Raw genomic sequence first — 10688 nt, 5'->3', positions numbered from 1 at the left:
CACTCAGTGATGCAGGCTTCCCCAGAAAGGATGTGACCTCTCTGTGGCTGCAGCTGACCCTGATGGAGCTGACAGCTGAAACCTCTCTGTCCTCATCCTTGAAGGAGGGATCTGGGTGGCACATCTCTATGATATCACAACTGGAATCAAAAAGACATAGATTCAGATCCCACCACTTCGGCTTACTGTGTGACCTCATCTAAGTGGCTTAACCTCCCTGAATTTCAGTTTTCTCCTTTATATAATAGAGATACACTCCCCTTCAGCTCTGTGATTTATCAGGCAGCTTTCTGGAATGAGGAGCTCGGCTGAGGTGACTTTTCCAGAAAACTAAAACTCATTCCACAGGCGTCACAAATACCTCTGTTTTTTCTACTTTGGATGGGAATCTTTCTTAACCACGTTATACATTTTCCTGCTTCCTCAAACAGATGATATCCAACAAGATTAGCCTTTCCTTGACGATTCAGGGTCATATGTGCTTTGTCTACTTCAGGTAATTTTTGTCACCTGTCTTATCTGGGAGTCACTGTGCCAGTCTCTGACAGCCCACAGAATCTCCCATCTTTTCTAGACTGTTGCTGCTGAGATGCTGCGGGCAGGGAAGCCAGGCAACCAAGCCCGAGAATAATCTGGGGCTGGGGGGGGGGGGGTGGAGAGGGGGAAATAGATCAATGATCGATGGATGGATGGATGGGTAAGTGGATGGATGGATGAGTGGATGGATGGATAGAGGGAGGGGTGGAAACAATCAAGAGAGATTTTTAGAGACACCTAGAGGATAGATAGATGGACAGACAGACAGGGATGCTGGAGCTCATGGCAATTAATATATATCACCCATAGGATCATTGCAAATGAAGCATACCATCCCAGCATGTGGATGTAGCAAAAAGTATTTAACACTCCTATTGTTAGCCTTTTAGGTACCATCTAATTTTCCACTCTTACAAATAACACAGTGATAAGCATCTCTGTATGCATGTTCAATTATTTTCTTGGGGATATATTGCTAGAAGTGGAATTACCTGTTCAAAGTGTGTGCCCATGTTAAAATAGGATTACTTTTTTTTTTATAAAAATACGGACATGGACTGTAAAACCGTATATAGAGAAAGGTGTCTTAGGTTGTGTGTGTCTCCCATAATCGCACCAGCCAGAGTTAACCACTGCTGACTTTTAATAGTGGTTTCTGGGTATGTGTCCTGCGACCACCATGAGAACGCACCTTGGGGCCTCCTGTTGAAATCCATCATTTTGAAAAAAAAAAAAAAAAAGAAAGAAATCCATCATTTTGTTTGCTTGGAGGCCTCACTTTCCATAGGCCGTTCCCAGGCAATGACTAAGTGAGGCAGGGTCCTGAGACAGCCCTGTTTCTGGGGGAGAGCATTCCCTTGTTGGTGGATTTTGGCTCAGGGACACCTTGATGGCCTTGCTGAACTTGCCTTAGACTACAGGCCAGTCTAGGATGCCTCCACTGTCTGTCCTTCACTGGGGGGATGGGGGGGGGGCAGACTTGTGTCACAGACTGACACCTCTCCCAGCCCTCTCTGCTCCCCCCATATTTTCTTTCACAAAGGCAATTTTCTCTTAAAATCCTTGCACACTTAATCCATCCTGGTGCCCGCTTCTCAGAGGACCCAGATTAACACTTATACCTGTAGTATAATGAGACAGCCCCCCCCAAAAGTCTGTACTAATTTATACTCATACCTGCAGTGTATGAGAGCCCCTCTTCACCCGCACTCTTGCCAGCACATTGATCCCCACCTTCAGACTGAGCCTCCAAGCAGGTGGATACTCCTTCCGCTCCCTTGCCAGTCCTCAGAGGCAAGTGCGCCATCGAGGCTGTTGTGATTGCTAGTGACAGAAAACCCAACCCAAACTGCCTTAAACACAAAAAGACTTTGGTTTACTGATTGAGCTGCAAAGTCCTGAGGTATCTAGCTTCAGGCTCAGCTTGATCCAGGGACTTAAATGATATTGCCAAAGATGTCTGCCTCCCTGCTCTACCTCCATGGCATTGGCTTGATCCTGAAGCTCCAGTCTCCCCACTTAGGAAAGCAGAAATGGCCAGTGTAATTCTACAGTTACATCCTTCAAGAGCAGGAGGGGTGTCTCTTTCCCAGAAGCCCCAGCAACCATCTCCTTTCATATCATTGGTTGTACGTGGGTTATTTGGCCAATTCAACCGATCACTGTGGCCAGGAGGTAAAGGAACTTGATTGCTGCAGCCAATCATGGTCTGTGCAATCAAGCCTTTGAGAACTGCAGAGGCATGGCTTTCCAGCAGGAATTGAAGGTGTGTTTTATCAAAAAAGAGCTGGTGGAAGCACTAATGATACAACGAAAAATCTCTAGTTCAAGAGGGTCATGAGGAACCAACTCCAAATTTCAAACTGGGAAGAAGGTTGAAAACAGAAAGCTAACTGCAGCCTCAGGGCAGTCTTCTCACCGAAGAGCAAGACCAGAGCTCACTCCCATGAAGAGCCTTTGGAGGAAGTAGTTTTTGTTTCCTATTCTCAGCTTATAAGAAATAGGATATTCCCTGGGAATGCAAGCTGGTGCAGCCACTCTGGAAAACAGTATGGAGGTTCCTCAAAAAACTAACAACAGAACTACCCTACGACCCAGCAATGGCACTACCAGGCATTTATCCAAGGGATACAGGAATGCTGATTCACAGGGACACGTGCACCCCCATGTTTATAGCAGCACTATCGACAATAGCCAAAGTATGGAAAGAGCCCAAATGTCCATCGATGGATGAATGGATGAAGAAGATGTGGTATCTATATACAATGGACTATTACTCAGCAATAAAAAGAATGAAATCTTGCCATTTGCCACTACGTGGATGGAACTAGAGTATATTATGCTAAGTGAAATTAGTCAGAGAAAGACAAATATCATATGACATCACTCCTATGAGGACTTTAAGATACAAAACAGATGCGGGGTGCCTGGGTGGCTCAGTCGGTTGAGCGTCCGACTTCGGCTCAGGTCATGATCTCACAGCTGGTGAGTTTGAGCCCCGTGTCAGGCTCTGTGCTGGCAGCTCAGAGCCTGGAGCCTGCTTCAGATTCTGTGTCTCCCTCTCTCTCTGCCCCTAACGCACTCACATTCTGTCTCTGTCTCTCTCAAAAATAAATAAACATTAAAATTTTAAAAAAGAAAAAAAAAGATACAAAACAGATGAACATAAGGGAAGGGAAGCAAAAATAAGATAAAAACAGGGAGGGGGACAAAACAGAAGAGACTCATAAATACAGAGAACAAACTGAGGGTTCCTGCAGGGGTTGTGGGAGGGGGGCTGGGCTAAATGGGTAGGGGGCATTAGGGAATCTACTCCTGAAATCATTGTTGCACTACATGCTAACTAACTTGGATGTAAATTAAAAAAAAAAATTAATTAAAAAAATAATTTAAAAAGGAGACAACACAATACTTTAAAAAAATTGTTAAATGTTATTCCTTAAAAAAAAAGAAGAAGAAGTAGGATATTCCCTGTGGTGCTGCAAAAGAGAATCAGGAGGTGTATCAGCTGTCAAAATAAACACATGGGGCATAGTTAAGTGGTTTGCCCAATTTGAAGGATAATAGTAATAACATTAAAAAAAAAAAAAACAGTGCTCGCTTCAGCAGCACATATACTAAAAAAAGAAAAAAACAGGCCCCTGTTATTTTGAAGAAAATTTCGAAGCCAACAGCCCAGTGTCCATCTTTTTTAAGGCGACTCTGACCAGCTGGGGAATTCTCTTGAGGAAGCCAGTCTTCACAAACATGCCATGTTAGAAGATTCCACGGCTTTCTTTTCCAACCCAGGGCTGGCCGCACAGCACTTCTTCCTAACATCCACCGATTGTCAGGGACCTCAGCCGTGGAAGCCGATGCAGTCCTCCCAACAACGCCACAACAGGGGCTCTGCTGAGCCTCAAGGTGAGAGGATCGTGGGTCTGGGTCAGATGCGTGGCTCAATCCTCCACTGCAGCAACGTGTAACCTTGGCCAAGCTGCTTCGCCTCGCCAGGCTTCCATTTGGAAATGCAGATGGAAATGCCAACATTCCTGTGACGCTGTGAGGATGGAGTGAGACCCTCCACGAAAAGTGCTCACACAGTGGCTGGCACATAGTAGACAGTTAATAAACATTCGCTGTCATTATGGTGATTGGCATTCCTGCTTCATCAGCTAGGACAAGGACAGGACACCGCCATTTAGTATTCAACCTGGATGACTTTGCACCTATTGTGAGTACCTGAGACTGTCTTTGTTGCCACAGACCTTCCTTCTGTGACAATTTGTGATCCCTAGGGGATGTTCATTCCTGTTTATCTCCGCAAAAGAAGAAACCTTTCAAGGCATATGGGCAGCCCTCGGGTCCTGGTCCTTTTGGCTCGTGTTAATGTCACTGCTGCAACACTAGTGATCCTGAGCTGACCTCTTTCCCCACTGCCAGACCACTGGTGGGGACCCAGGCACACACCTCTGCTGGAACCTGGCACCAAGGCAGCTGTCTGCTCACCTGAGACAGAGCCCCCTGGGCAGGTGCTTTCTGCAGTGAATGAGAGTAAGCACTTTGCCCACGCAAGGCCTGCTCAGTCATGCTGTCTTCTCGGAACTCAGCCACACATGGTGTGGACTCATTTCTGCATTTCGACTTGGGACACGGGCCAGAGTGGTTGGGTCCTGAGGTGTTCGTCAGTCTTGGCCACTTCCTGTGCCTGGAACACCCCCTGTCCCCTCTCTCTCTCTCTTTTTTTATTTGGCCTTCAGTGTCAAGTTTATTATTTGTCCCCCTGTCCTCTCTCTTAATTTGCAGACACCAAAAGCAGAATTACCCCTCACTCCCTCACTCCTAAGGCTCACCCTTATACTCTTCCATAAGCTAGGATGGGCCCCTGGAAAAGCTATTTTTTCTTCTATGCAAAGGGAGCCTAGGGTCCTATGTGAGAATAACGCAGTGGCCTATTATGTAAGGAAGCACTCAATTTCATGGTGGACGGAGTGGGTTTTCTCTCTTTCCAGCTGGATGGGACTAAGGAAGCACACGGAGACCAGTTGTCAGATGTTCCAAGTTGTTTAATAGTAACAATAATTAAAATGGAAGGTCTGACAGTGATTTACTCATTTTTTAAGACTGAGTTCAAGATTACTCCAATTATAATGACACTAACTCTTGGCTTGCGTTCCTATATGCATTCTCAAAAGAGAAAGGAAGGGACAGAGTGAGGACAGAGGTTCCCAGACTATTACAAATTAATATGCATCTCTTGAGCAGCGTGTTATGAATGTGAACATTTTTCATCATCTATGGAATGGGGAGATGGGCAGTACACAAGGGTGAGAATCATTGCCCTCAAAGAAACCGTCAGTTAAATAAACTATGCACTAGAACACTATGTAGCCTTTATGTACAGACACAAAACATGTCTAAGGCATATTGTTGAGTGATAAAGGCAAGTTGTAGAAAAATGGATAAAATACTATATCATTTATATATCCACAATCTCCCCCATGGAATTATACCTCATATTTCTATAGACACGTGTATCTGTAAATATGGCAGAAAAAAGCTGGAAAGATACACACAAAACTGATAAAATTGTGGACCTCAGAGATTAGAGCGATGGTCCCGTGGGAGAATGTCAGCTTTATCTGTAATGTTTGATTTCACACAGTGATCATATACACGCGCATCATTTGTGTAGTTAAAAATATGTAGATGCTTCTAAACTATGCTAAGTTCAGCCTATTCTCTCTCATAACCCCTAGGGTTGGTTTGACTTGGCCACAGACCCAGGCCCAGCTGCAGTAATTGGGACAAAACTTTGATATGTTTAATATATTTATTGTCAAATACTTTCAAGAAGGTAATACCAATTTCCACCCCAATCTATGCAAAGATGACAAAAATAATAACACTCATGGCTGGTATTGACTTTCCAAATAAATAATCCTTTGATTACCACCCACTGAGGACGAGCATTTGATCATAGTGGTCTCGGCAATCTTGACTTGGGAGGAAGGTGCCAGATTTTCCAGTCCTCCTCAGCTGGGAAATGGCTCCCTCCCACCACCCAGGGACTGTGTAATTAACACCTGCCTCCCCTACCCGCCCCCCCCCCAACCAAACAACAACCAGGCACTCCGGGAACTTCCCCTGGGAAGAAGCCTATGATTCTCCCCACGCCCAGCTGGAGTCATTACTATTTGTCTTACAATAGAAAGTCCCCAGCGATAACGCTGGCCTGTCAGAGCCAGTCTTCTAGGGAGCCCTGGCTCATAGTAATGATACCTCAGGAATGAGTCTCCAGCTGTGCTGCAAGCATGGATGCAGGGGGAGCTGGGGGAAGCCCTGTTGGAGCCTTCAGAGGCTCCACACGCCCCGCTCTCCTCCACGTGGGCCCTGGCAGCTTGAAGTTCACTGCCAACTCATTGCCAAGCCCCACTGCGCATCAGCCACTATCAGTGTCATTAACTCAGTATCTTTCATCCATACAGGCCAGCCCATTGCCAGCCCCAGCAGCTGGCCTCATGAAGAAGGATATTGTTGGAAAAAGGGCCTCATAGTAATAATAGAGGTGTGGAGGAAGTTGTAGGCATCAGAATTTCTCATAGACCTGACTTTATTTAGGGAAACATCTTGATAAACACTTGGTGGAGAGGAGAGGAGCCCAGGTAAGAGAAGAGATAGCCGAATGACTCCACATTCAAAATGAACTGAAAATATATGGCGAACATGTGTCAAAGATGTATTTAATTCATTAATGAAGGAACCAGCTAGATGGCAAAACTGGTTCAGAGAATAGAAGTAACTAATATATACATGCTGCCACCAATATACACCCACATCCACACTCACATACATTTCATAGGAAAAAAGAACGCTGGGGCACCTGGGTGGCTCAGTTGGGTAAGTGTCCTACTTCGGCTCAGGTCATGATCTCTCGGTTCACGAGTTCGAGCCCCGTGTCGGGCTCTGTGCTGACAGCTCAGAGCCTGGAGCCTGCTTCGGATTCTGTGTCTCTCTTTTTCTCTGTTCCTTCCCTGCTTGCACTGTCTCTCTCTTTCAAAAATAAATAAAGTTAAAAAAAAAAAAAAAAGGATGCTGGGACACCTGGCTGCCTCATTCAATGGAACGTGCTGCTCTTGATCTCGGGGTTGTGGGTTTGAGGCCCGTATTGGGTGTAGAGATTACTTTAAAAAATAAAATCTTTAAAAAAAAAAAAAGAATTCTGGAATAAGTTTCCAAGTTAAATATGAAACTAGCTAAAGACCTGCGGGACAATAAAACCTTTAGGCCAAGGATTGGCAAACTATGACTTGATGATCAAACCAAACCCACCACCTATTTTTGTAGAGTTTTGTTTTTGTTTTACATTTTTTTACACAGCTGGAAAAAGAATGAACAGTATTTCATAATGTGAAAGTGACATGAGATTCAAATTCAACGTCTATAAATAAAGTTTTATGGGAACGCAGCCCTGCTCATTCATAGCAGTCTGTGGCTGCTTTCACACTACTATGGCAGAGTGGAATAGTTGCAACAGAGAATGTATGGCCCACAAAGTCTATTTATCATCTGGCCCTTTATGGAAGAAGTTTGCTGAGCCCTGCTCTAATATTATGTCAATGATCTTTGAGATTACCTTCTCCACAGGACAAAAATCATTTGCAACTTGTCAATTTTCTACAAGTTAACACCTACCTTTATAGAACTGGGGCCTAATCAATAACAAAGTCAAACAGTTACATCCCCTAGAAAATCAGATAGCCTTTAAGCAGATAGTGTTCTGATTTAAGTTTGAAAAGTTATACAGCCATCTTTTTACTCTTTTTCAAACTCATGGATAATTGTTCTTAACACTTGGAACCAAAAGATAGTTAGGCAATAGAGACTCAGTGATCTATAATGATCTACAATTCATGGTCTAGAAGCCACTTTCTTCTCAGGAGTTCTCAGAATTGAAGATCTGAAAGCTCTTTCACAAAGCTCAGGGAATGAGGAGGACTCTCGCTCTAGCAGATAGAGGAAACCAAGATCTAGTGGTGGTAGGAGGGGCTGGGGGAAAGCTGGCCTGCTGGTCTACCTTGAAGGTTGATATATGTTGGCCTAGACGGAATGGGGTGGAGAGGGGCAAAGACCAATGTGACAGCCAAGAGGGCTTTGGAGTATGTTGGGAATTGGGTGGTATTTTGGTTATTATTGGTGTAAAGGACTTCCCAAGACTTAGTAGTCACTCTCCAATAGATTAGGGAGAGACCGCTAACCACATACATTCAAGTGGCCCACACTACACCCCAGCGCTGCCGTCATGACTAGAATATGCCGGAAAGAAATCTGGGAGGGTTTCTTTTTCAAAAAGCTTTCTGAAATATAATTCACTCACTTTCTTAGTCCACAATGCTATAACGGAGTACCATAGACTGGGTAGTTTGTGAACAACAGAAGTTTCTTCCTCACAGTACTAGAGGTGAATTCTAAGATCAAGTCACCAAAAGATTTAGTGCCTGGTGAGAACCTGCTTCCTGGTTCATAGACAGCCAACTTTCCACTGTGTCTTCACATGGTGGAAAGGATGAAGGAACTCTCAAGGGTCTCTTTTATTATCTTCCCTAATTCCATTCATGAGGGTTCCACCTCATGACCTAACCACCTCCCAAAGACCCCACCTCCAGATACCATCCCACCGGGGATAAGTTTCAATACACGAATGGGAGCCAGGGAAGGACGCAAGTGTTCAGTCTATAGCACACACCATAACAGTCATTCATTTAAAGTGTATAGTTTAATGGCTTTTAGATCATTCAGAGATTTGTGCACCCATTACCATAATCACTTTTAGAATATTTTAATTACCCCCCAAAGGAAACACACGCCCCTTGGCCATCACCCCTAACTCCCCAGCCGTAGGTCAAGTGGGCTGTTTTTGTTTTTGTTTAACTATAGGTGAGTCAGGAGCTTAAACATATCAATATATCAGAGAAGCATTGCCTACCCAGGGATTTCACAATTTGCTGCCAGCATGCAGGACAAATCCCAAGTCCCAAAATCAGAATTCCAGTGCACTGAAATATTCATGCAAGTCCATGATGTTTCTCCTGCTTCCAACTCCCACCGCCTCCCCACCATGTTCTTGATACAATTCTAAGGTGAGGGGTAGGGGATGACATCGCTATAAGGTGCCATAACACCCCTCACTTTGTTTCCCTTGCCTTCCTATACCTTATAGTATAGAAACATCTAAGGGCCATGGAGACGTTTGGGGTTTATGAAATAGACATGTTGGAATTTGGCATTTGGGAAACACAAGCACCTATTCCTGAAGAGGTGGGTGAGAGCCGTTATCATCTCCAGTCTATTCAGGACCCCCAGACTGGCACTTAGGAGGTACACATTCGAGGTATCCAGAAATTCCTGATCTCTTAGGTCACATTTTCTAGAAGCAGAACCTAAGACAAGGACATATGAACAAGTGACTTATTGAGGGAGTGTTCACAGGAAGAATTCATACGGGAAGATGAATAATTAATCCTTTCATCTGGTGATTCATACATTTCCAATTTGTTCTCTTTATTGTTTATTTTCAAATTTGGAAAGAATATCCATATGTTTTGTTATAGTTTTACATTCATCAAAACATATTTTCAAACAGATTCTATAAAATCTGACTCTTTTCCCTGGACTAGAGTGATCAGTTGTTTGGAGAGCAAAGGACACAACTACACCGGAAGAACGACAGCGAAAACATAGTAAAATCTCCATAGTGTGGACAGCAACATGACTGCCAGTCCACTTCTGACTTCCAAATCTTGCACAAATATTTCTGCAACCCGTGCCGACAGGGAACTCTGTGAGGAAGGGAGTTCGAGAAAGGTGGTTCCACCGTAGCTAAGTTGATATAACGCAAATTCAACACAGTTTGTCAGCTCCAAGTTACCAGCCCAATGAAAGTGGGGACAAAACCCAAAGAACTTCTTTCCAGCAAAGCCAATTTAACTGGAAGCATATTAGGGCCATAAAACAGCTTGGTTAGGGATAGTTCTTTGTACGGGGGAGGTGATGTCACCCTCATGAAAATTATACACAAGTGACTTTTTTTCCCCCCATTTGGTTATTGAAGCAGTTAAAAAAAAAAAAAAACAAAAAAAAACCAAACCCAGGACCTACTCCCTTTATTTCTTCTACTATAATTGAGAATATTATTCAGCTATAAAAAGGAATGAAGTTCTGACATGTTACAACGTGGATGAACCTTGAAAACATTATGCTTGCTCTGCATCAGAAGTCATGAGGGAATGACAAAAAAATAACAGTAAGATATCACCACATTCCTATTAGAATTGCCAAAATCCAGAATGCTGACGGTAATGTATGCTGGCGAGGATGTGAAGCAACAGGAACTCTCATTAATTGCTGGTGGGAATGCAAAATATATTGTACAGACTCTTTGGAAGCCAGTTGGGTAGTTTCTTACAAAACTAAGCATATTTATGCCATTTGCAACGACATGGATGGAGCTAGACTGTATAATGCTAAGCGAAATAAGTCAGAGAAAGACAGATACCAGATGATTTCACTCATATGTGGAATTTAAGAAACAACACAGACGAGCAAAGGGGAAAAAGAGAGAGGGACGGGCAAACCAAGAAACAGAATCTTAACTATAGAGAACACATGGATGG

Source organism: Panthera uncia, chromosome E3, assembly GCF_023721935.1.
Source record: "Panthera uncia isolate 11264 chromosome E3, Puncia_PCG_1.0, whole genome shotgun sequence".
Classification (NCBI taxonomy): Eukaryota; Metazoa; Chordata; class Mammalia; order Carnivora; family Felidae; genus Panthera; species Panthera uncia.
Note: the sequence above shows the minus strand (reverse complement) of the source record.